The 27,147-nt window shown below is 44.8% G+C and overlaps 1 protein-coding gene across 4 annotated transcripts in view; it reads right to left on the bottom strand.

The window, feature by feature from the left end:
* Nucleotides 1–11,111: 11,111 nt before the first annotated feature.
* Nucleotides 11,112–27,147, bottom strand: part of NDUFAF6 (NADH:ubiquinone oxidoreductase complex assembly factor 6) — a 316,703-nt gene continuing 300,667 nt past the window's right edge. For 3 of the 4 annotated variants that reach the window (XR_012220969.1, XR_012220968.1, XR_012220970.1), the window contains exon 11: nucleotides 11,112–11,711. The gene's annotated coding sequence lies outside the window, so the exon portion shown is untranslated. Of the gene's footprint in view, nucleotides 11,712–19,479; nucleotides 21,683–27,147 lie in introns of those variants that run through there. The other variant, XR_012220967.1, reaches the window with a different exon arrangement.

Genomic DNA, 27,147 nt, shown 5'->3' with positions numbered 1-27,147 from the left:
CTTATCTCACAGCTTGTATCCGATATCACCTCTCGAACCTCCTTCCTCCATTCTTCAGCATGGGGTAGTCATGGCAGTTATGTCCTCAGAATTGGAGCGGGAGATTCGAGAGGCTCAGTCTCTTGCTCCTTCGTCATTGCCAGACAATAAGCTCTTTTTTCTGGTTCAGTACCTGTTGAGGGTGCTCCAGGAGTTCCACGATTCTGGTCTTAGTGGGCATCCTGGGATCTTGGCCACTCGAAAAGCTAATGCCACTCCACCACTGAAACTGCCCTGACCAATATTACTAATGACTTACTCACAGCCAAAGCTAACAGACAGTTCTACATCCTCCTCCTTCTTGACCTGTCCTCTGCCTTTGACACAGTTCACCACTGCCTACTGCTACAGATTCTTTCTTCCCTTGGCATCAAAGACCTTGCCCTGTCCTGAACTTCCTCATACCTTTCTGATGGCACATTCAGCGTTTCCCACTCCCCTACTACCTCCTCATCCCGCACCCCCTCTCTGTTGGAGTCCCCCAAGGCTCTGTCCTGGGGCCCCTACTTTTTTCCATCTATACTCTCGGCCTAGGACAACTCATAAAGTCCAGGCCTGGATTGGTAATATAACCAACCAAGCATTTTCCCGCTGGGCCGCTGTCATGTGGGCCGCGGGCGGCAGTGCCCGATCATCTGGCCGCTTGCCAGCTGATGCAGCCACTGTTGCTCCTGCCGCCGGCCCTCTGTGGGCACGGCGGTTATAGTTTCCAACCCTCCCGCACTGCAGGGAGATAATCCACCACGCCCCCCCCCACACACCCCATCCTTGCAGTAGCAAGAGACCTCCCCACACAGCCACTCACAGCGTCGTTTGCCTGCTCTCTTCTCTGTTCACAGGACCTGTGATGAGGTCACAGGAGGGGAGGAGTCAGGGGTCACATGATCAGGAGCCTTTGTCCAGACCCCTGATCATTTGACCCCTGACTCAGCCCCTCCTGTGACCTCATCACAGGTCCTGTGCGCTCAGCCTTGCCTCCTGGTGTCTGCAAGACTCTGCTGTGCTGCTGTCAATGTGCTGGATGAGGTAAGTATGTGTGGGTTCAGGAGGGGTTTATAGGGTAGATGTAGCAGAGCTGTGTGTGTATGAGGTGTATGGAGTGGAGCCATGTGTACGAGGTGTACGGAGCGGAACCGTGTGTACGAAGTGCACGGAGCGGAGCCGCGCGTGTACGAGGTGTACGGAGCGGAGCCGTGTGTACGAGGTGTACGGAGCGGAGCCGTGTGTACGAGGTGTACGGAGCGGAGCCGTGTGTACGAGGTGTACGGAGCAGAGCCGTGTGTACGAGGTGTACGGAGCGGAGCCGTGTGTACGAGGTGTGCGGAGCAGAGCTGTGTGTTTATGAGGTGTACAGAGAGGAGACGCATGTGTACGAGGTATACAGAGCGGAGCCGTGTGTGTACTCGGTGTATGGAGCGGAGCCGCGTGTGTATGGAGTGGAGCCATATGTGTACGGGATGTACGGAGCGGAGCCAAATGTTTACGAAGCATACAAAGCGGGCTTTTCCCACGGACACAGGAGTACATGGCGGAGCCCCGAAGAGCATTTTAAAACACACACATGACGTTCCACCTGAAGTGATGTGCTGGAAGCTGACCAGAAATTAGATAATTTCTTGAGATTGTGACGGAACCAGGAATGCTTCAGATCCATCCTCCGACAGTGCAGACAGCAGGATCGCCTTGGAATCGGGGATGCCGGCCATGTGAGCGGATCATGATATGTCCTGCACCGGGAGGCTCAGGTGGGCACTACAATGGGAGCCGGGCTGCTACAGTATCTTTATAGAATCTTTCTTTATTTCTTTCTCTCTTTTTCTTTCTTTCTCTGTTCTTTCTTTCTCATTCTCTGTTCTGTCTTTCCCTCTTTTTCTCTCTCTCTGCTCTTTCTCTCTCTAATCTTTCTTTTTTCTTTCCCTCTCTCTGTTCTTTCTTTCCCCTCTTTCTTTCTTTTTCTTTACTTCTTTCTTTCTCTCTCTGTTCGTTCTCTGTCTCTCTCTGTTCTTTCTTTCTTTTCCCTCTTTCTTTCTCTCTCTGTTCTTTCTCTGTCTCTCACTGTTCTTTCTTTCCCCTCTTTCTTTCTCTCTGTTTTCTTTTATCTCTCTCTCTGTTTTCTCTCTTCCTTAGTGCCAGTCAGTGTGCCCATAATGCCAGCCACTGTGCCCTCAGTACCAGTCAGTGTGATCAGCAGTGCTAAATGGGTGCGATTAGGCGTGGACATGGGTGTGACTAGTTGTGAAATGGGTGTGGCCGAGCGTGGCCTAAAATTTGCAGCGGCGTGCGCAGTCTTTGGCCCTCTTTTCCTTCTTAAAAAGTTGGGAGGTATGATAGGGGCAGCTATGACCAGAGGGTCTGGTTGCCCAATGGATAGCAGTTCTGCCAGGAACGTACAAAAGGGGACAGAGCTTTGGGAGGAGTACTGTACCTAAAAGCAATAAATAGGACTGAGCTGAAATACTGGGCACAGCTCTGACTACATGTTATATAGTTGTGTTAATCCCTCTCACTTCTTGTAACCTACAAGTGTACAAAGATATTATATAGTCACCATGTGACTAGTGGGCCTGTGTAACTTCAAATGCCAGGGCTGAATTTTAGTCCCAGTCCGGCCCTGATAAAGTCCCATGGCTTCCAGTACCACCTGTATGCAGGTCACCTCTCTGTTGTCCAGAATCCCAGTGTCTATCAGCCATATCCTCCTTTTTCGCCTCTCACTTCCTAAAACTCAATGTAGACAAAACTGAACTCATTATCTTTCCTCCATCTCACGTATCTTCCCTACCCGATCTATCTATTATGGTAAACGGCATCACGCTCTCTCCCGCACCTGAAATCCGCTGCCTCGGAGTAACTCTCGACTCTGCCCTGTCCTTCAAACCACACGTCCAATCTCTTGCCACCTCCTGTCGCCTCCAACTCAAAAATATTTCCAGAATCCGTCCCTTCCTTACTCCTCAATCCACTAAAACTCTTGTACATGCCCTCATCATCTCCCGCCTTGACTACTGCAACACTCTCCTCTGTGGCCTCCCTGCTAACTCTCTTGCACCACTCCAGTCTGTCCTCAACTCTGCTGCCCGACTAATCCACCTCTCTCCTCGCTACTCCCCTGTCTCCCCCCTCTGCAAATCCCTCCATTGGCTCCCAATTTCCCAACGAATCCAGTTCAAACTACTAACACTGACCTACAAAGCCATTCACAACCTTTCTCCTCCCTATATCTCTGAACTAATCTCCCAATCTCTTCCCTCACGACTTCTTCGATCCTCCCAAGACCTCCTACTCTCCTCCACACTTATTCGTTCCTCACACAACTGCCTCCAAGATTTCTCCCGAATATCCCCTATCCTCTGGAATGCCATGCCTCAACACGTCCGATTATCCACCACCCTCGGATCCTTCAAACGTAACCTGAAAACCCATTTTTCAGGAAAGCTTACAGCCTGCAATGACCATTCTGCCGCCTCACCACCGCCTGAGTTGCTGCCTCATCACCACCAGAGCTGCTGCACCCCCAACTGTTATGAATGGGTCACCGAGGAGGAAAAAAACAACAAGCTAAGCCTCAGAAAACCAGAGAAGTTGGTAACTATGCAGACTGCAGATCCCTGATCTTAACCACACAACTAGCAGCAGTCATGGAGCGTTCCTACGATGGTCCTAGACGCCTCGTCACAACCGGAGAGCTACATAAGCCTAAAGCAGGAAAAGAGGAAAACTAACTGCCCCAGAGCAGACCCCAAAGGAAAGACACTGTCTGCAATCTGCCAAGAAAACCTACCAAAATAATGTCCAACACTTCTGATAGCAAAATTAACCCTGAAGTCACTAGACTTCTCCCACTATATCAGCACTCTGAAATATTCTGAGACAGAGCAAAAAGAGGCCAATCTAATAAGGGACAAAAAAGGCAGATTGGCAAATACAGATAAATAGGAGTGGAAATTCAGCATAGCCCCAGCAGGGGCAGGCTGATCACACAAGAAACTGAATTGACCAACAAGCGCAAGTGTGAACATTAGCAAAAAGCAAACTTAACTTGAGAAGACTGGAAGAGAGCTGAAGTCCAAGACCTGAGAAGCAGACTGAATCACCAGCACCAGGATAGGGCGTCGGCTGTCTTATATCCAGTCTGATACTCCAGAGATCCAATCGTTATCCTCCTCATCAGGTGGCAGATCACTACCACTTAAACCACACTCACTACCTCCTGTCACCACCAGAGGGAGAACGAAAGGAGAACTCTCAACTGGTGGAGCAGAAAATGAGTTCATAACACCCAACCTTCTGTCTCTTTCCCACTATCCCGTAGAATGTAAGTCCGCAAGGAAGGGTCCTCTCCCCTCTGTACCAGTCTGTCATAGTAAATTTGTTTACTGTTAATGATATCTATAACTTTGTATGTAACCTCCTTCTTATGTACAGCACCAAGGAATTAATGGTGCTATATAAATAAATAATGATAATAATAATAATGCTAGGCTGTTTTGGTGGTCCTCTATGGCCTCTGATGTCACCGTATTTGTGTCTGCTTGTGATATTGTGCCCGTGCTAAGAGCTCCCATAACTGGCCGGCCGGGGAATTGGTGCCATTGCCATATTCCGGATAGACCTTGGATTCATTTGTCCATGGACTTTATCACTGATCTCCCTCCTTCCAATAGCAAAACTTTGGTCTGGGTGGTGGTGGATAGATTCAGTAAACAGGTGCATTTTGTACCTTTGGAGGGACTGCTTAATGCTGAAACTCTTTCTAGGTTGTTTGTTGAGCATGTGATGCAATTGCATGGTGTGCCTTTAAATGTGGTTTAAGATAGGGGGGTACAATTTGTATCCAAATTCTGGAAGGCTTTTTGTAAAAGGTTAGGTATTACTTTGGCCTTCTCGTCGGCCTATCATCCCGAAACCAATGGTCAGACAGAGCGGACCAATCAGTCTCTTGAACAAATTTTGTGGTGCGTTGCCACATCCCAGCAGGATGATTAGTGTTCTTTGTTACTCGTGGCTGAGTTTGCTTTTAATAATCATGTTAATCAGTCCACGGGCACCTCTCTGTTCTTTTGTTATTATGGCTTTCATCCTCATTTTGGTGAGTTTTCTAGGATGGAATCGGGGTGTCCTGGGGCTGATTCGGCCATTCAGCGGCTGAGGGAGGTATGGAGGAAGATTATTATTATTATTATTATTATTATTATTATTATTATGCATTTATATAGCGCCATTTATTCCATGGCGCTTTACATGTGAAAAGGGGAAATATAGACAAGTATAATAAACATGTGTAAGACAAGGGACACACAAGTACATAAGGAGAGGGGGCCCTGCCCGCGAGGGCTCACAGTCTACAGGGATGGGTGAGGATACAGTAGGAGAGGGTAGAGCAGGTCGTGCGGTGGTTCAGTAGACCAAGGATCATTGCAGGCTGTAGGCTTGTCAGAACAGGTGGGTCTTCAGGTTCTTCTTGAAGGTTTCCGTTGATGGTGAAAGTCTGATGTATTGCGGCAGAGAGTTCCAGAGTATGGGGGAAGCACGGGAGAAGTCTTGTATGCGGTTGTGGGAAGACGAGATATGGGGGGGAGTAGAGAAGGAGATCTTGAGATGATCGAAGGTTGCGTGTGGGTAGGTACCTAGAGACCATGTCACAGATGTATGGAGGAGACAGGTTGTGGATGGCTTTGTATGTCATGGTTAGGGTTTTGAATTGGAGCCTCTGGGCAATAGGAAGCCAGTGAAGGGCCTGGCATAGGGGGGAGGCTGGGGAATAGCGGGGAGACAGGTGGATTAGTCGGGCAGCAGAGTGTAGGATGGACTGGAGCGGAGCCAGAGTGCTAGAGTGGAGGCCAGAGAGTAGGAGGTTGCAGTAGTCGAGGCGGGAGATGATAAGAGCATGCACTAGTGTTTTTGTGGTTTCGTGGTTGAGGAATAAGCGGATCTGGGAAATATTTTTGAGTTTGAAGTGGCAGGAGGAGGTGAGGGCTTGGATATGTGGTTTGAAAGAGAGCGCAGAGTCGAGGATCACCCCAAGGCACCGAGCGTGCGGGACTGGGGAAAGAAAGCAGTAGAGTGAGATGGGGGAAAGATGATGAATACTGTTTTGTCCATGTTCAGTTTGAGAAAGCGAGCAGAGAAGAAGGCTGAGATAGCAGACAGACATTGTGGGATTTCAGTCAGTAAGGAGGCGAGGTTGGGTCCAGATAGGTAGATCTGCGAGTCATCGGCATAGAGGTGATACTGCAAACCATAGGATTCTATGAGCTGTCCCAAGCCAAAGGTGTAGATGGAGAATAGTAGAGGTCCTAGGACAGAGCCTTGAGGAACACCAACAGACAGGAGGCGAGGTGAGGAGGTGGTGTGTGAGAGGGAGACACTAAATGTTCGGTCTGTTAGGTATGATGAGATCCAGGATAGGGCCAAGTCTGTGATGCCAAGAGATGAGTCTGTAGCAGGAGGGAATGGTCTACGGTGTCGAAGGCAGAGGACAGGTCCAGGAGAAGGAGGACAGAGTAGTGTCGCTTGCTCTTGGCGGTTAGTAAGTCGTTAGTGACTTTAGTTAGGGCAGTTTCAGTTGAATGAGGTGGTCGGAAGCCAGATTGTAACCGGTCAAAGAGGGAACAGGAGGGGAGGTGGGAGGACAGTTCAAGATATACATGCTGTTCCAGTAGTTTTGAGGTGTAAGGGGGAAGAAATATCGGGCGATAGTTAGACACAGAGGATGGATCAAGGGAGGGCTTTTTGAGGATGGGTGTGATTGAGGCATGTTTGAAGGATGAGGGAAAGACACCATTTGTAAGTGAAAGGTTGAAGAGGTGTGTTAGAGATGGGATGAAGACTGTGGCCAAGTTAGGGATGAGGTGAGACGGGAGTGGGTCGAGGGCACAAGTGGTGAGGTGTGATCTTGACAGAAGGGTGGAGAGCTGGTCTTCTGTCATGGTAGAGAAGCTGGCTTTTGCAGAATAGGGCTGAGCGACTAAGAGGGGCATTGGGGGCTGTGGGCCAAAGTTTTGTCTGATCTTGTCGATCTTCTGCTTAAAGAAGGAGGCAAAGTCTTCAGCAGAAATGAGAGGAGGGGAGGGGAGGAGGTGCTGTGGGACGGAGTAGAGAATTGAAAGTGTTGAAGAGTTGTTTAGGGTTGTGACACAGGGAGGATATGAGAGATGCGAAGTAAGTTTGTTTAGTGGCAGAGAGCGTGGACTTAAAGCTGGCAAGGGACTGCTTGTATGCGTTGAAGTGCTCAGTAGAATGGGTTTTCTTCCATCTCCGCTCAGCGGCCCTGGAAACCCATCTCAGTTCTTTGGTCAGGCTGGTCAGCCAGGGCTGCCTGTTGATGGTACGAGTTTTGCTCTGCGTGAGGGGGGCAGCCGAATCAAGTGTTGCTGTTATTGTGGTGTTATAAAAAGTGGCAGCATCTGTGTCATGAAGGGAAGCTATGTCTGTAAGAGGGAGAAGGGACTCAGAGAGTGATTGTAAATTGAGGTGTTTGAGATTCCAGCGAGGGTGAGCGAGTTTATGGAGCGGGGGTTGTGCAGTAGGAGAGGAGAGGGAAGAGAATGTCAGTAGGTTGTGGTCAGACAGGGGGAGGGGTGAGTTATTGAGATTAGTGAGGGAACAGAAATGGGTGAAGATAAGGTCCCGCGTGTGACCATCTTTGTGAGTGGCCACAGAGGACCATTGAGTGAGGCCAAGGGAAGCCGTGAGCGATAGAAGTTTAGAGGCAGTTGGGGTGGAAGTGTCAATGGGGATGTTGAAGTCGCCCATGATGATGGTGGGGATGTCAGCAGAAAGGAAATGGAGTAGCCAGGTGGTGAAGTGGTCGAGAAAGGTGGAGATGGCTAGTTCTGGTGGGCGGTAGATGACAGCCAGTTGGAGGTTGGAGGGGGAATAGATGCGGACGGAGTGCACCTCGAACGAGTGAAGAGTATCGGAGGGTGGCAAAGGAATTGGGGTAAAGGAGCAGGTATTGGAGAGGAGCAAGCCAACTCCTCCACCACGTTTGTTGCTGGGGCGAGGGGTGTGAGAGAGATGGAATCCGCCATAGGAAAGCGCAGCTGGAGAGGCTGTGTCAGAGGGAGTGAGCCAGGTTTCAGTGATGGCAAGGAAGGAGAGTTTGTTGGTGATAAAGAGGTCATGGCTAAACGATAGCTTGTTGCAGACAGAGCGTGCGTTCCATAGTGCTCCAGGTAGGGGGACCGGGGGAGTGGGGGCTGGATGAATAGGTATGAGGTTGTCTTGGTTGCAAAAAAGTGTAGAGGATCATGGCAGGATGTTAGAAATGAGTGTGGGGATGTGTTGAGGAGGGCCAGGATTTGGGGATACATCGCCAGCAATGAGGAGTAGTAGACAGAGCATTAGAAGGTGGGAGCAGGATAGGACATGATGTGGCCGTGTGTGTCTGGAGGAAAAGGATTGTATGTGGAGGAACAGTTGTGACGAAGAGGGGAGATGGCTGGGAAGGATGGAGGGGGAAATGACTAGTTCCTTACTGGGTGGAGGGATTGCAGGAGTTAGGGAGAAATAGAGTAGTATGGGGGTGATAGTAAAAAGAAGGTGAAATATTGTTGTGATGTTATAGTCCGTTACCTTGCAGTCAAATTCCAGTCCAATTCTAGTCTAATTCAGAGTACTTAGAAATCTGTACTTTGAAATATGGATTTTGAAGTAGATGGAGCCGACTATGTCTGGAGCAGACCCATGGTGCTGAATATATGTGCAGCTAAACACAATCAGCTGTGAGTGAAAGTGGGGTGTGACTGCCCATGCCAAACGCACAGAGTTAAGCAAAGGTCATAAAAGGGGGAAGGGGTTATACAGACCACTTAGATGTGTGGCAGAGATAACAAGAATGGGGAACAATTATGGATACAAGAAGATGAGATAGCAATGCATACCATATAAAAAATACAATGCAGTTCACATGAGGCATTCAGGACCATGGGAGAGAGGGGTGGAATTCAGCAATGCATATCATATAAAAAATACAATGCAGTTCACATGGGGCATTCAGGAGCATGGGAGAGAGGGGTGGAATTCAGCAATGCATACCATATAAAAATACAATGCAGTTCACATGGGGCATTCAGGAGCATGGGAGAGAGGGGTGGAATTCAGCAATGCATACCTGTGGGAACAGAAGAATATCTCGGTCAGATGGTGATGATGACAATACTGTAGGGGTCATGAGTGGCCAAATGCATTCAAGATCCAGAGGAACATTGGGGAAGCTCAGGGCAAACATAAACAGTTTGCAGATAAGCGATGATCTACATGTTTCTGGTAGGAGATAAGGTGTGGTTATCTACCAAGAACATTCAGCTGAAAGTGCCTTCCGCTAAGCTGGGTCCCAGGTTTATAGGTCTTTATGAGGTTATTGAAGTTGTTAATCCAGTTGCCTTTCGCTTACGTCTACCTCAGTCGCTGCGCATCCCCAATGTGTTCCATAAGTCTCTCCTGAAGTCATTTGTACCTTCCTCTGCTGGGTCTCCATTCCCTCCGCCTCTGATTTCTGTGGATGGGCAGATGGAGAATGAAGTGGAACGGATTGTGGATTCGCGCATGGTCCGCAGTTCCCTGCAGTATTTGGTCCAATGGAGGGGCTACGGTCCTGAGGATCGATCCTAGGTCCCAGCGCGATCAGTTCATGCTGATCGATTGGTTTGGGCGTTTCATGTGTGGCATCCTGGGAAACCTGGCGGTCCGGTGGCCTCCCTTGAGAGGAGGGTACTGTCATCATCCAGACCGGGGTTGGAGTCCTGTTTTCCCTTTTTCCCAGTCTGGTCATGAATGGGGTTAACCTTTCTGAGCCTCAATCTGGGTTCAGGTTTGCTATTTATCGCTGCTGCTTCCAGCAGGCTATGTTTGTTATAGTTTTCCCTAGGCCTGCTGTAGCTGACTCTGGTTGCTCAGATTTGTCCTCCTGGGTTTGCTGTCTGAACCCGTGTCTGTTTCCCCCATCCCCGTTTTGACCCAGTGTTCCCCTTTAGTGTATTGATCTCCTGGTTCTGACTTGGCTGGCAACTTGCCCTGCTTCTGTTTTTTGTCTTATCCGCTCCTGACCACTACTGACCTTTTCGGCTTGCCTCTGACCCTGAGTTTCTTTACTCCACTTGGTACCGCGCTACAGTGTGTTGCTTGACTTGGCCTGTCTGACTAATCTGCTGCCTCCTGTGGTAGCCTGGCTGCTGCATTGCAAGCCTGTTCTGTTTGTGTGCGGTTCTGCGTCCTCTACTGCCATCTAGTGGAGCCTGCACCTATCTGCATTGCAGCAGCCCTGACAGATGCATTAACAGTGTATGGAGGCTGCCATGTTCTTGGCTATTTGGGTGGATAGACTCCTGTAGAACAGATAGGTAAGACCACATGCTTCTGAGTCCTCTTTCCAGGACCAGATCTCGGTGTTGGATGGAAGAACTGGGGGTGAACCTATACTTGTGGAGTTAGAGGAACCCATGAAGTTGGGAGGTGAATTCATGTCGCATGTATCCCCTGACATTTGCAAGAAAAAGGATGAGTGGGTTTTTTTGTGGGAAGAAGGGACATTTTATTGGGGCATGTCCTGTAATTCCCAAGCAAAAAGAGACTTGATTAACCCTTGGAAGCCTTGCGCTAGGGTGACATTAGATCTGCCTAGGGGTCTCCACTCCCCCCCTTCCCTATTGTTTGGTTCCCCTCCCCTTATCCCTTTGTGTTGCACTTAGCTTTTCCTACAATGTGCGTGACACTATCCTAAAGGGTTAACAAACTTTCTGAGTTCGATTTTGAATTTGAAAAGGATGAAATAGGGCCTTGTTTGTGGTTTTTCTGACACATAGGCCCTTCAAAATCAGTTTTAAAATGAAGTGGTCCCTAAAAAATATTAGTTTTGTAAATTTCACAAAAAGCCGAGCAGTGGAAACTTCAATTCTGCGAAGGAGCTTTGTCTTGCAAAAAAAATCATGGTTTTCTTGAAAGATGCAGACATTGACTTATAAAAAGTAGCAGGGTGGGCAATAGAACACAATATAGGAAGTTATAAATAATCTGATGATGAAAGAAAGGGCAGGGAGGTATTAAAGTACTTGGCACAAAATAAAGTAAAATATGTATAAAATGTATTTATTTTAGGCAATCCATAAATTATAAAGATATAACTTTTTGGTCTCAATATCCGGACCTTCATCAGATACTATAATTAAAAGCAACAAACTTAAAGTCAAAACATATGTACAGTTCAATAACATGAAAAGAGTTATATACAAAGGAAAATAAAAATTATAGAACTTAATATATACAACAAAAAATGTCACTCCGGTAACTTAAGTATCACTGGTATAAGTGATACAGCAAGTGGATTTATCTACAGCATATGTCACATTGTGTAAAACTTATCTAAGGGCACACGTTCAGTATTGGGTCAGTATTTTACATCAGTAGCATGGTAATAGCCAAAGGTAAGACCAGGTAACTTTGCCTGGCAGTTTTCTGTGTTATGGCTATTAGAAGATCAATATAAAATTCTAGGATAAAGATGAAAGTGTAATTATAAATGCTAACACAACTATTACGAGTCAAGAGCTAAACATGTGTCCTAGAACCAAAAAGCTGGTGGAAATCTGAGTTGCTTTGCGGATATTGAAGTCTATTTATGGTGTAATGAGAGATTCAGAGGGTCGATGCTGAGGATAATAGAGGAGGCATGTCTGTGGAAGAAAAACACATAAAACAGTATGTTAGATCCTGTACTCACCGGATTGCTTGAGGATATGCATGTTTAGTCGAGAGGCGCAATTGGAATGTGACTGCATGTAAGGAGCTGTGCTATCGGTGTCTGCACTGTTTTTATACAATTTCACCTGGTGGTACTATGTTTCCAGTGTATGATGACAACCAAAAGTAGAGGAGCATGCCCTGGATCGCAGTGACGTGTAGGCTGTGTCTCTGCATGCTCGGAGTGTCATGTGGCGTATATGGAGTATGTCGGATATTGGTTTATGTAAGCACCAAGATGGCGTAGGTGCCACCTATTAGGCTCAATAACAGTGTGGAGTGGGCCTATTTGTACTGTGCTGTATGGTCATTAATATATGATATGAGAAACAGAAAAGAAAGATAGCCAAATTTGTCAGAGACTCTGAAGATTATCTCCAAAATTGAGTTTACCAATGGCAAGATTCCTCAAGTGGAAATTCAAGGAGACACAGAGCCTCACCAGACACCTCCTTCTCCAGTGCCAACAGCGAAAGACAAATCAGGAACAGACGCCCACCATCTTCTTTTTTAGGTCAAAGACGCAGAACAAACACAAGAGGAAACAAACGTGGAGGCCAATGGCGGAGAAACTCCACTATTTCCCAGGTATGAGCGTCTCACTAGTGGTTAACATCTCTTCAAAAACTTGGGTCCTCCACAATTATCCGTCTTAGGGTAGGGTCACACGACCGTTTTTTCCACATCCGATAAAAACATTCCAATTATTTTGATCAGACTCTGGTCAAGTTTTATCAGTGTGGCATCAGTTTTACTCGGAGGTGGAGAGGGGAAAAAAAAGTTTCTCCGCCTTCTCCATTTTGTCAGTCCGTGAAAATCAAATTCAGATGTCATGTGAGTGAAGTCAAATGTTTTCCACGGACCCATAGACTTGCATTGCCGAGTTGATCCGACACCCGAACCAAAATCGGACATGTCATCAATTTTTTCCTTAGACCATTTGGTTCGAAGAAAGAATCAGACTTGTCCACAGCCCCATAGAATATCATAGGTACGAGTGAAATCCATGAAAACCACGGTTAGCACTCGTCCGAAGAAATTGTGTGCATGAGCCCTTAGAAAAAGGACTTTCATGCGGTCCTACATATATATTTGACACATATAGGTTAGAAATGGACTTGCAAAAATTAATTTAGAAACATTAGACTTAGAGCATTTTTTGAAAATAATTAGGTATCTACTGACAACCCTTCAGATTCCCTCATCTCCCTTATAAATCTTGACCTGAGACTCGGTAGCTCCTTCATGCCCCCTAAGAATAATCAAACAGTAGAAAAATTAATCGCACTACTAGAAAAGGAAGATACAAACTTTAAGTCCAACATAGAGACAATTTATTTTACATTGTCCATCCTTTCTCATTGATATGGACAAACAGGCCTTAAATTCTCTTATTGAAGATAAGGACCTAATGGTAAGACAGGCCGACAAAGATGCAGCAATTATGGTCATGGACTGCAAAGCCTATACAGATGCGGAGCCTGTATTTTATAGATGACACAATACACAAAAAGTTAGAAGACCTTCCAGGACATCCCATAGTGTCCTCAACAGAATCAATTTTCTCCCCTCAATCCATTTTACTGCAAAACATATTAACACCATTGGTTCAAAAATTAAATCCTGCTAAGGATATGTTCACTTAAATGTCATGTCATGTAAAAAAAAGTTATTAACCTTCAGGTATGGGGTCCCAAACTGAGGGATTCGCTGTCCGGAGGAAATTAACTTTATTTCTCCCAGCAGCCTCAGCTTTCAGTCAAAGGGGTGGGCCAGCGTGACTTCAGTCACCGCTCAGGGCATAGTGAGCGGCAGCTGTAACTTCACCTCCAGCACTGACTGACAGCCAACTCAGCATTAGAGCCATCTGTCAGTCAGTGCCAGGCCATGGTTGCAGCCATCACTCACAATGCAGTGACTAAAGCCGCGCTGGCAGCACCCCCTTGGGTGGTGTGAGGAATAAAGTTCACTTCCTCCTGGCGGTGGGGCTCGCAGAATGCTATTAACTTGCAGATTAACCCCATGTACCTTTATCCCTATTTTTTTATATATATAATATAAATTCACTTCCTAACTTGTGGAGCAGTATGGTGGGAGTTTGTGTCCTGAACCCCCCACCATTAGCCTAATGAACCACCCTGCAGTGTGCTTTTTAGCAGGTAGAAGCTGAAAGCGCGCAGAAGAGTATTTTATTACACAATTAACAGAAATCTCAGAACCTGGACCACTATCGTTCTGCTGCACATGTTATTAGGGGACTAAATATTATATAAAATTATAAGAATTCTTTACATAATGGATCAGCGAGGATGCACCACTATTAGAGATGGGGCAAACGTTACCAAATACAAATACCGTACAATAATACTAGAAAGGCTAATGGAAGAACAGAAGAACAGTTTGGAAGCTTTCAGTAGACTTTGGGGTTAAAGCAAGTATGACACAGAAGGATCTTAAACTGATGGGAAGTGGTTGAACACAGGAAAAAACTGCATTTTTTTTTCTTTTTTTTCCTTCTTCCACCATCAACTTCTGCATTAGGGTGGAATGGGAAGATGGGAAGGGTATTATATTTTGAAAAACTGTCCAGGTCTATTCTTTTATTTTTGTATGTACTAGGATACTGAAAAATAGAATGGAGGAAAAATATTGAGAAGTGCAAATTGTTTTATTTATTTTTTATTTTCTATGTGACTGCAGACATGTGAATCCTCATGTCGCGCGCTGTGAGGAGTCTCTGATGATGGCAACAGCTCCCTGCCACATTCCAACTAGACTGTTTGTGTTTTGGCAAGACCACGCCCATCAAGTCGGATTGTGATCGGGACTGTGCATATCCCATACATGTGGTCACATAATGATGTTCCCAGCACCGACACTGGAGAAACCTCACAGCCCGCAGTGCTCGAGATGTGAAGATTCACAGGTCTGCAATCACGTAAAGTGACTGCATACTTTTATTGTAAGACCAGGTAACCCCTTTAACATCAGTACAAAACCTATGCCACCAGCAGGACTTCATGACGAGTTTCCATGGCAAAACAGCTGTATGCATCACCAAGCACAATGACAAGCGTGAGCTGGAGTGGTGTAAAGCATCCGACACTGTACTCTGAAGAAGTGGAATCGTGCTCAGGGCTATGATGGATCACACTTCTGTCTAACATCTGATGGTCTGGGATTGGTGAATACCAAAATAATGTATCCTGCCTGCCTGCATTGTGCCAACTGTAAAGCTCTATTTTCTGTACAGATAAATCTTAATGCTTCAACATACAAAACATGTTGGACAATTGTTGTTTCCAGCTTGTGGTAATTTCTTGGAGAAGACCTTCTTCTGTTCCTCATGACTGTGCCCCAGAGCATAAAGCAAGACCCATAAAGACATGGTTGGGTGAGTTTGGTGTGAAAGAACAAGACCAATCGAACAGAACCCCAACTTCAACTCCATCCAGCACCTTTAGGCTAGGGTCACACCAGAGTATACAGTATTTTCTCATCCAAGAGAATTGGGCCGATTATGGTAATCGCACGCTGATCAGAGTGTGATCCAATTCTTTACATCTGGAGAAGATAAAAAATTATCCATCTTCTCCATTCTGTCAGTCCGTGAAAATCGAGTCACATTCGGATGTCATCCTAGTGCAGTACGATGGTTTCCATGGACTCATTGACTTGCATGACCAGGTGAGATATGATTAGGATCAAATGTGGGCATACATAGGAAAAGATTGGACATGTGCACAGGTGGCCCCATGGAATAACACTAGTCTGAGTGAGAGCCTATATTTTGTCGGATCGCACTCGGACCAAAAATATGGACACGTGCACGAGCCCTTAGGATGAACAGGAAAGAAAATTGCGAGCGGGGCCCTCTCACCCAACATCAATGTCTGCCCTCACTGATACTCTTCATTTCAATGTCACACATCAATACCTTGTAACCAATTACCCAGCACAGTTTTTTGTCTAATCCGTCCTCATTCATTTACATTTTAATCTACTGGAATTGTGAAATGTTTAACAGATTAAAATACTAGACCCGAACATCAAGCAGCGCTGTACTAAGGATTACTGGGTAAGATTTAGTGATGAGGACATACAAAATGACAAATGAAACAAGATTAACTTTTGTGGAGGCTTCACAATATAATGGGAAGTGTAAAAAGAATGTGGGGAACGACTAACAACTTACATGGAATATTCTCTGTGTATTATGTAGGTGCCCGATAACCACAGAGGGGCAGATACTTGTTGGAGATCCTGAATAATGAGATGTGCAGTTATGGCCATGCAGTATGGCAGCTTTTTTTTATTAATTTCCTATAAGGGTGTGTTCACACTTAGCTCTATTAATGTTTTTTTTTCTGCACATAAAATGCAGTCTACAGCCAGAAACCCCCCCCAGAAATTCTGTGCATTTTTGATGCCGCAATCACACATTTTGTATGTATCTTTATAGCTGGTAACCCATTTTAATTTCAGGGGGGAAAAAAGGCAGAAAAACACTAAGAATCGGCATGCTGCATCAATGACACGCAATACTTGAATGAGATTTTATTAAAGGGAACCTGTCACCAGAAAAAATGCTATCAGTCTGCAGATATGGGGTTACTTTGCCGGATAATAGTGTTATAATGCCCTCCTCACTTAGCATAACGCTGCAGTGAGAAAATGAACTTTATTCTCCCCAGCAGCGTCCCCGTTTCAGTCTCGGGGGCGGTGCCGGCGCTGGTTCAGTCAGTCACTGCTCTGAGAATACACAACAGAGACTGTAAGCACGCGCCCGGGCCTGACTGACAGCCGGCCCTAGTGCCAGGGCGCAGTTTCTGCCGCTGCTTTGTATTCTCAGAGCAGTGACTGAACCGGCATCGCCCCCTGTGACTGACACCGCGTCCCCGACTGACCCTGGCTATGCATTGGGGCTGGCTGTCAGTCACTGGGGGCATGGTTTCAGTCAAAGGGGTGGCACCAGCCAGGGTTGAGTCACTGCTCTAAGTGTACTGAGAGGCGGCTGAAACCGCACCCCGGCCCTGACTGACACTGGCTCTGTGGGCCTGTCTGTCAGTCACTGCCGGGGGCGCGCTCTATACACAGAGCGGTGACTGAACCCGTGCCAGCATCGCCTTGTGACTGAAACCCAAACATCCTCACCCAGCAGCATTCGATTAAGTGCGGGCACCAGGCAGCATAATAACGCTATTAACCTACAGATTAACCCCATATATGCAGGTTAGTAGTGTTTTTTTCCAGTGATAGTTTCCTTTTAATTTTGCCGTTACTTCAAAAAGCTGTGCATTTTTTGTGCAGAAACAAACTGAGGGAAAAAAAAGCATAAAAAATGAGGCATGCAAACAAGCCCTATTAATCTTCATTAGGGCAGCAGGTGTCCCTTCAGCTATTGTAGAACTACAGATGTCAGTATGCTAGGATCCTCGCTCTAAGGCCACGTTCACACATTCAGCATTTGGTCAAAATTTTACCTCAGTATTTGTAACTCAAAATCAGAAGAGGAGCAATCAGAGGAAACGTATAATAGAAACACCTCACCGCTTCTGTATTAATCACCCACTCCTGGTTACAAACACTGAGGTAAAAACCTGACCAAATACTGAGCGTGGAATTATGGCTTCTTCACTCGACTATATTTTCAGTCCGAGTGCTGTCCTTGATAAAAACAGATCGGACCAATGTTATCCAATGAGGCAGTGCAGATGAGCGACATTTTTTCACTGCGTGTGAAAAAAATCACATCATGCACCAGAGGGGGCTCAACCATTTGAGTCTATGGGGGCACAAAAAAGGTCACCTGCCATACAGAGCTACAGTATGGCATCAGATTCTTACATATATATGTCCATCCAGTTAAGCCTATATTCCGTCAGAATAAATCCGCAGATCTACGTCCCTCTAAAGAACCTACATTGCCATTCTGTAACATGGGGAACTGTAAGTGATCTTGTAAATGATTAATAGCTGCTGATGTAAAAACAAACAGATGACAAGTGAGAAAAAAAATTGTCTTACTTTTCTGGATTAAATTAGGGCTGATTTTCGTATCAGCTACTGTGAACCTAAACTTGTGCTTTTATCCCATAATGATATCAGGACTGGTGAGCGTATCTGAGAGGAGGGAAGGTCCTACCAGGAACATGATCCTTTCAGTTGTACTGCCGTAATACTCCCCAAATAATCGTGTCATGCGCAACATGTGCAACAAACATAGTGCCCCATAAACTACTAATAGTACATTGTGCCCCATAATAGTACTGTACATAGTGCCCACATTATAGTACATAGTGCCCACATTATAGTACATAGTGCCCACATAATAGTACTTATAGTACATAGAGCCCACATAATAGTACTTACAGTACATAGTGCCCACATAATAGTACATAGTGCCCACATAATAGTACTTATAGTACATAGAGCCCACATAATAGTACTTACAGTACATAGTGCCCACATAATAGTACATAGTGCCCACATAATAGTACATAGAGCCCACATAATAGTACTTACAGTACATAGTGCCCACATAATAGTACATAGTGCCCACATAATAGTACTTATAGTACATAGAGCCCACATAATAGTACTTATAGTACATAGTGCCCACGTAATAGTACATAGTGCCCACATAATAGTACATAGTGCCTACATAATACTACTTATAGTACATAGTGCCCACATAATAGTACTTATAGTACATAGTGCCCACGTAATAGTACATAGTGCACTGCCCACGTAAGGCCGGGGTCACACTAACCAACGCAAAATACGGTCAGTAGTTTACATGCGTAATACGGATGAATGACCCCTAAATAATGCTCCGTATGTCATCCACAATCAAGGTGTGGTCGCGTATTTTGCGCATGTCAGCATCCGTATGTAATCCGTATGGCATCCGTATGGTGAGATTTTCTTGCAGGCTTGCAAAATGGACATATAATGGAGCCCTATGACAGGTTTTATAACAGAAACCAAAGAATAGATATAGACACATAGAATGCATATGTATATATATATATATATATATATATATGTATTCTATGTGTCTATATCTATACTTTCGTTTCTTTATTAAACCTGTCAGTGTGAGTTTACTGTATAGCGCACTGAATTGCCGACTTTGCTAAAAGACACCGGGTGCGTATTGCTCGCAGGTCACATGTGTGGTCCGTGTGTAATCCGTATTTTTTGCGTACCCATAGACTTGCATTGGTGTACTACGGCCGTAGTACACTGACAATTGCAGCATGCTGCGATTGGCACGGACCGTAGAATACGGATGAGAAATATACAGCTGGTGCGAGGGACCCCATAGAGAATCATTGGTCCGTGTGTAATGCGTGCTTTTAGCGCCTCTCACTTGGCCGTATTCCTCGCCAGTGTGACCCCGGCCTAATAGTACTTATAGTACATCGTGTCTAATAATAGTACATAGTGCCCACATAATACTTATAGCACAAAGTACCCAGTTAATAGTAGTACTTAATAAAGTGCTAAAAAACAGTGTTCACATAATACCATGAGCTGCTAGAGAGAAGGGTTTTAATAAAGGATGGGATGACCAGAAGCATTTTGCCCCTTTTGCTCATGCTAGAATATAGCCCTGTTACCCGATTATTTTTTTTTATAAAGGATTGTAAATAATAATGAAAAATAATAATCAAAATAATAAGATGCCAACATTACCCTGCTATAGTAATACTGTGAATAATGGAGAATATACTGGATGTGACAGTAAACACTGAGCAATGTTCCAATTCTTGACTCATTGTCATTTTTGGGTTCCGCCTGATACATTCATCCACTGGACTTGCAGTACACAGCCCCTGAGCTTCATTGGCTTGTAATGGAGATCTGCTAGATCCACAGTTAATGTTCTTTGTTTTTTCTTTTATAAGAAAGTCGGTGCAGCTCACCAATATACATGGGAGATGTCATTTCCAGGCACTGCATGAGGAAAGTAATACATCTAGCCTGGCAATCTTTTCCCTTTATGCCATCCTGGAGTGTTAATAAGCCTCTGAACTGGAAGAGTTCATATACACTCCCTTATACTTTCTGGTCCTTGTGGTACTTCTGCAGCATCAAGTCAGAGGGCTGAGCCTGCAGAGCAAGCATCTGAAGGACATGAAGATCTGGCGCGCCCCCTCGCGGAAACGCTGGTCACACACACTGTAAATGATCACATTGCAGCAGCTGTTACTAGCAAGCATCCAAAAGGCAAAAAATGAGAAGGTGCACCACTGATACCCCAGCACATTGCCCACCACAAAGACTGCAATAGGGGTAAAGGAAGCTGTGAAGGCAATAGTGAGAGCCCCGATGGTCTTGGCAGCCTTAATGTCAGAGAAGGAGACTCTAAGAGGTTCCTGATCTGTCCCAGACAAGAGTTTTCTCCTGCGAGTGTATTGATGAATGGTGGTCAAAGAAAGAGCATTGATGATCAGAGTGGCCCCTAAGAGGCTGAAATCAAAGGCTGGGAATAGCAAAAGTACCTGCCACACATGAGCTGGAGAAGCTGGAGCTGGGGCATAGTTGCACATTCTGCTGCAAGGATTATACTCCATCACTATCCCACCATGGCTGGAGATGATGGGGACCAAGGCAAGGAAGAAGCTGGCAGCCCAGGAGATCAGGATAAGCAGTAATGTCCTCCCCCTGGTGATCACCACCTCCTTGTGCAGGGGCTTCAGGATGGCAATGCTCCTCTCAATGGTCAGAAGAAAGATGGTGCTTATGGACACCAAAGTGCAGCCAGCAAAAACTGGACCGATGAGATAGCATGGGTGCCAGGATCCCACAAACAGCACCTCATATCCTCCCTCGGCCATGGAAGCATTGATGGAAAGCATCTTAACTTCCCCATACACAGAGAAAGGAACCACCAGGATGCCCAGAGCTAGGTCAGCCACTGCCAAGGAGGTCTTCAAGTAACCCTGAGGAGTCCGCAGGTGCTTGGTGGCCAGGAACACTGCCAAGATGATTAAATTCCCCAACAGTATGGCTAGTATAAGGGCAACCATAAAGATTACTGTGAAGATCCGGTTCCCAGAAGAAGAACAGCAGCTGCTACAGTTGGTGTGATTGAGTTCTGTGAGCATCCTTCCAGGGAGTCAGGGAGTGTGTGCTCCTTCTCCTCACTCTTCTCCCTATGGCTGACACCTCATCATCAGCACCACTCCTCCTCTGCTTTCCTCTTCACTCTTTCACTTTTCTTCTCTTTCTCCCATGTCTCTGCTGGTAATAGAACTCCCACTCTCCTTATATTTCTAGTGCACTTGCTAATTCCATTTTTCCACATCTCTGCCCCTGCTTGTCCTCTCACATCTGATGCAATGTTCATCTTCTAGGTAGCACTGACTTTCTGTCTGTAGCTTTCATTAGATCATATAGGTCCTATCAGTGCTGTAGGTTGCACTCACCATGCTCCTTGTGACTCTGCCCCATCAGATGCCTCTTGTCCATCATCTTAATGTAACATGTGCATGACCTCAATGTCTCCAATATCTCCTTATATTTGCCCCAAGTTCATTCTAATTCGGCCATAGTTTCCTTCTTTGCTTCTTTCCCAGTCCTTCCACTTTGTACAATGCATCAGCTGCTAAGTTTCCTTGAGCCTCCTTTCTTTCCTCCTCGGTCCTTGGCAGGAGATGCTGCAGTCCTGACTTTGTGTGATCAGTGATGGAAGTACATGCACACAGAGATGAAGATGAGGACACCGAACGATACGCAGCGCAGATTATCTGCAGGCTCTTGCCAGTGTCTGAGCTGTATAGAAAGGAAATAAGGAATGCATAATGCTAAATATCATCACTGCTGCGTAAGGCTGGATGCACACCTTGCGGTTTCACAGCTTTTTCGCAGGTTATCTGCAGTGGTTTTTGCAGCATTCCCGTTATATGCAGAATTTGTTGTGAACTTCACCCTAATTATTGCAAAAGTGAAGCTCGGATTTTAGAATCTGCACAGCAGGTCAATTGATATGCAGAAAATTTCTGCAAAGTGTAGATGAGATATTAAAAAAATATCTGTAATTAACTGGTAATGTTACTCTGCGTTACTTTCTCACAGAAATCAGTGTGAAAAATCCACACTGAACCCGCAACGTGTGCATCCTCACTGACCTAAATGTATAGATTCACAGCAATGAGTTAAAAAGCTGATAACAGAGACATCAGAAATGCAGCCTGAACCCAGTGCCCTGTGGGTCAGGAAACCAGATTAGATACAGACTGTATCTCTTTTCAGGATTGATGATTAGTTAGAAGTAGTGGTGCATTCGTCTGCCCCCATGTCTCTCCATTCTGCCCCATGTCTATCTATACTGCCCCATGTCTCTCCATACTGCCCCATGTCTCTCCATTCTGCCCCCATGTCTCTCCATTCTGCCCCCATGTCTCTCCATACTGCCCCATGTCTCTCCATACTGCCCCCATGTCTCTCCATACTGCCCCCATGTCTCTCCATACTGCCTCCTCTCCATTCTGCCCCCATGTCTCTCCATACTGCCCCCATGTCTCTCCATACTGCCCCATATCTCTCCATACTGTCCCCATATCTCTCCATTCTGCCCCATGTCTCTCCTTACTGCCCCATGTCTCTCCATACTGCCCCCATGTCTCTCCATACTGCCCCCATGTCTCTCCATACTGCCCCCCATGTCTCTCCATTCTGCCCCCATGTCTCTCCATACTGCCTCCTCTCCATTCTGCCCCCATGTCTCTCCATACTGCCCCCATGTCTCTCCATACTGCCCCATATCTCTCCATACTGTCCCCATATCTCTCCATACTGCCCCATGTCTCTCCATACTGCCCCATGTCTCTCTATACTGTCCCATGTCTCTCTATACTGTCCCCATAGTGCAGCTTTACGAAAAAAAAGGAAAAAACTCCCTATCAAGGGGCAATTTTATGTCTCAGTTGTCTAACAGTTGGATCGAGACAAAAATCAATCATCTGAATAGCCGTTTTGAATAACATTATTATTATGCTTATATAGCGACAATTCTACAGGGCTCAAAATCTACATTCCCAATCAGTATGTTTTTGTAGTGTGGGAGGAAACCGGAGAACCTGGAGGAAACCCACGCAAACACGGGGAGAACATATAAACTCCTTGCAGATGGGTCAGTGCTCTGTCTATGTACTATCCCATGAAAAATTGGAGAGCATATGCCTCATCTATACACTTGTCTGCCCAAGCCCTTAAACAGACCTTAATCAGATTGTGAAATATGCTGCATTTTCACAAGGAAAGCCTAAAAAATGTTATATCCAGTTGCTACTGTTTTTTAGTCATGTGAGTCTCAAAATTGGTTGTTTTGTAGTGTTGCAGGATTCCAGACAGGTTTGCAGTCACTTGCTGAATACTATTAGAGGTACTGGACTATAAATGGCCAAATTTTCTTTTTATTGCTGCTACTAAAATGACTGTCAATTAAAAGAGATAATGGTAATAATAAACACTGTGAAAAGGTCACTAGTAAAATCCTGAAGGGGAAGGGAAGATCTGTCACTCAGGATGTTAGCCTCAGTGATATGAACCTGGAAAAATGCTCCAGCATACGAAGTACTGAGAGGGGTTAATTGGCCATGTTAAGGGCTGGGTTTTAGTGAACAGCTGGAGTGGGTGGGAGGCTATTCACCAAATCTCCACCCTAAGGTGTAGTTTAGGCTGGTTTCACACTTGCGTTTTTTTTCCGCGGTATTTTAGCGCTAAATAGCGCATGCAGTTTTTTTTCCTATACTTTGCATGGGATGCGCTTATGTGCGCATACACATGCGTTTGTACGCGTTTTTCCGTGCATGCGTTTTTTTGCGGTATGCGCTCGGGGGCACAAAATGCATCCTGTTGCATTTTTTGGGCGTCCGACTTGCCTCAAAAAAACGCATGCGCGCGCAATGCGTTTTTTTACAGCAAGACACCCATTATAAGTCTATGGTGAGCATATGTGCGCATTGGCATGCTTATGTATGCGTTTTTTTGCACATGCGTTTTTTTTTTTACCATTAGTTTAGACAATGGAATTTAGGGGTTTGGGTTAGAGTTAGGGTTAGTTAAGGGGGTTTAGGGTTAGGGTTAGGGTCAGGGTCAGGGTTAGGGTTAGGATCAGGGTATGGTTTGGTTAAGGGTTAGGGTTAGGGTCAGGGTTAGGGTCAGGGTCAGGGTTAGGGTCAGGGTCAGGGTTAGGGTCAGGGTTAGGATCAGGGTTAGGGTTAGGATCAGGGTATGGTTTGGTTAAGGGCTAGGGTTAGGGTCAGGGTCAGGGAATGGTTTGGTTAAGGGTTAGGGTTAGCGTTAGGGTCAGGGTTAGGGTTAGGGTTAGGGTTAGTAAAGTCATGGTTTGGGTTAGTGTGAGGGGCCACCTAATGTTGGAAAAACGGCAAACGCGGTAAAAACGCACTAAAAACGCATACAAACGCATAAAAACGCTGCATTTTTTTCATGCATGCTCATAAAAATGCTTGAAAAAAACGCAGCATCTGTATGCGTTTGTATGCGTTTTTTCAATGCGTTTTTTTGCGGGAAAAACGCGCTGCAAAAAAAAGCAAGTGTGAAACTAGCCTTAGATGCTAAATGTGGAGCCTTTGTGCTCATTCAGTGATTGCTGTCTTCTCTGAAGATGAGACCTCCAGAGTTGTGCTCATGTTAAAGGGAACCGGTCAGCAGGATTGTGCTGTGTAACCTACAGACATTGTCAGGTTGGTGACATTATACTGATTAACTCCTTAGTGACAGAGACAATTTTGTACTTAATGACCAAGCTAATTTTTACAATTCTGACCACTGTCACTTTTTGAAGTTATTGCTCTGGAATGCTTGAACGTGTTCCACTGATTCTGAGAATGTTAGTTCGCAGCATATTGTACTTTATGTTAGTGGTAAAATTTCTTCGATATGACTTGCATTTATTTATAAAAAACACGGAAATTTGGCAAAAATTTTGAAAATTTCGCAATTTTCAAACCTTTAATTTTTGTTCCCTTAAATCAGAGAGTCAGATCACACAAAATAATTAATAAAAAACATTTCCCACATTTCTACATCAGTACAATTTTTGGAGGCATAATTTTTTTAAGTAGGACGTTATGAGTTGACCAGTGATTTCTCATTTTTTCAACAAAATTTACAAAACCATTTTTTTTAGGGACCACCTCACATTTAAAGTGAGTTTGGGGTGGTCAATATGACAGGAAATACCGAAAAGTGACACCATTCTAAAAACTGCACCCCTCAAGGTGCTCAAAACCACATTCAATAAGTTTATTATCCCTTCAAGTGCTTCACAATAACTAAAGTAATGTGGAAGATAAAAAAATGAACATTTTACTTTTTTTCCCAAAAAATTAACTCTAGATCAAAACTTTTTTATTTTCACAAAGGTATCAGGAGAAAATGGACCACAAAATTTGTTATGCAATTTCTCCTGAGTACACCGACACCCCGTTTGTTTCGGCGCATGGCAGGGCTCAGAATGGAGGGAGCACCGTTTGACTTTTTGAATGCAAAATTGGCTGGAATCAATGGCGGGCTCCATGTCAAGTCTGGAGACCCCCTGATGTATCTAAACATTGGAAACCCCCCTATTCTAACTCCAACCCTAACACAGCCCTATCCCTGACCCTAGTACCAACCCTAAGCATAATCCCAACCCTAACCACAACCCTAACTCCAACACCACCCTAACCCCAACACCCCAACCTTAATCCCAACACAACTGTAATCCCAACACAACTGTAACTCCAACATAATCATAACCCTAGCCCCAACCCTAATTGTTCTGTCTCTGACATCTAATTCATAATCTTTGATTACACAGGTCAACGAAAAAAAAATTTTTTTCTGGTGTCCAAAATATTTTAATGAATTTGGGGTATTTTTGGGGTGCTGATTCTGAATATGTCATCAGTTTTGCCAGATTGGCTCAAGTTTTTGAGATTTTTGGTATCTTATTTATAGCACTTGTTGGTAAATGCGACGCATCATCTCATTAATTTCTTTGGATTAGTACTTGAACTGAGCAGTTCTCAATATAGTTTTGTGTTAATTAGTGTTCTAAAAGTTTGTTCATAGCTTGATTTTTGCACTAACTTTATGTTGTTGTCTGTTTTCCAGTGAAAAGCATGAACTCATCATGAAGAAGTTGTCTTAACGATCCAGACTCATTCTGTTACATTTGTGGTGAATATACACTGCCAAAACATAGAAGAAACATAACACACTTCGTAAAAAAAGTGTATTTTGCCTATTTTGGGGTTATGCTTGGGGACCAAGACAAGTTTTGGGCACCACACATAGTGTGCAAAGCATGTATCGAATTATTACGAAAATGGAGCAAAGGACAAAGAAAAAGCTTCAAATTTGGTGTTCCAATGGTGTGGAGAGAGCCAAAAAATCATCATGATGACTGTTATTTCTGTGCAGTGCAAGTGCAAGGATTCAATAAGCATAAGAAACGAAAATGGGAGTAACATGGAATCTGCAAGAAGGCCTGTCCCTCATTGTGAAGATGTGCCTGTACCTGTGTTTACCATAAATAACAGTCATCATGATGATTTTTTGGCTCTCTCCACACCATTGGAACACCAAATTTGAAGCTTTTTCTTTGTCCTTTGCTCCATTTTCGTAATAATTCGATACATGCTTTGCACACTATGTGTGGTGCCCAAAACTTGTCTTGGTCCCCAAGCATAACCCCAAAATAGGCAAAATACACTTTTTTTACGAAGTCTGTTATGTTTCTTCTATGTTTTGGCAGTGTGTATTCACCACAAATGTAACAGAATGAGTCTGGATCGTTAAGACAACTTCTTCTTGATGAGTTCATGCTTTTCACTGGAAAACAGACAACAACATAAAGTTAGTGCAAAAATCAAGCTATGAACAAACTTTTAGAACACTAATTAACACAAAACTATATTGAGAACTGCTCAGTTCAAGTACTAATCCAAAGAAATTAATGAGATGATGCGTCGCATTTACCAACAAGTGCTATAAATAAGATACCAAAAATCTCAAAAACTTGAGCCAATCTGGCAAAACTGATGACATATTCAGAATCAGCACCCCAAAAATACCCTAAATTCGATGAAATATCTTTGGCACCAAAAATGCTGTTGACCAGTGTTATCTGTTTAATATTTGCAGTGATTTACTGGATAGAATATGGAGAAATTCACATTTTCATAGACTTTATTTGTCTGCAGTGTTTTGGCTCCCTCTAGTGACCAGTGTCATATTCGCAGTCTTATCTTCATTGTATTTTCTGTTTTCCATGTCTGAATCTCCTCCTTCCTTTTGCAAAGCATTATGGTAGCTTTCCGACCACTTTCCTCGATTTTTCTTCAGCCT

Source organism: Dendrobates tinctorius, unplaced genomic scaffold (genome assembly GCF_039654945.1).
Source record: "Dendrobates tinctorius isolate UK_male_01 unplaced genomic scaffold, ASM3965494v1 ptg000165l, whole genome shotgun sequence".
NCBI classification, from domain to species: Eukaryota; Metazoa; Chordata; class Amphibia; order Anura; family Dendrobatidae; genus Dendrobates; species Dendrobates tinctorius.
Note: the sequence above shows the minus strand (reverse complement) of the source record. Positions and strands in the feature narration are given on the sequence as shown.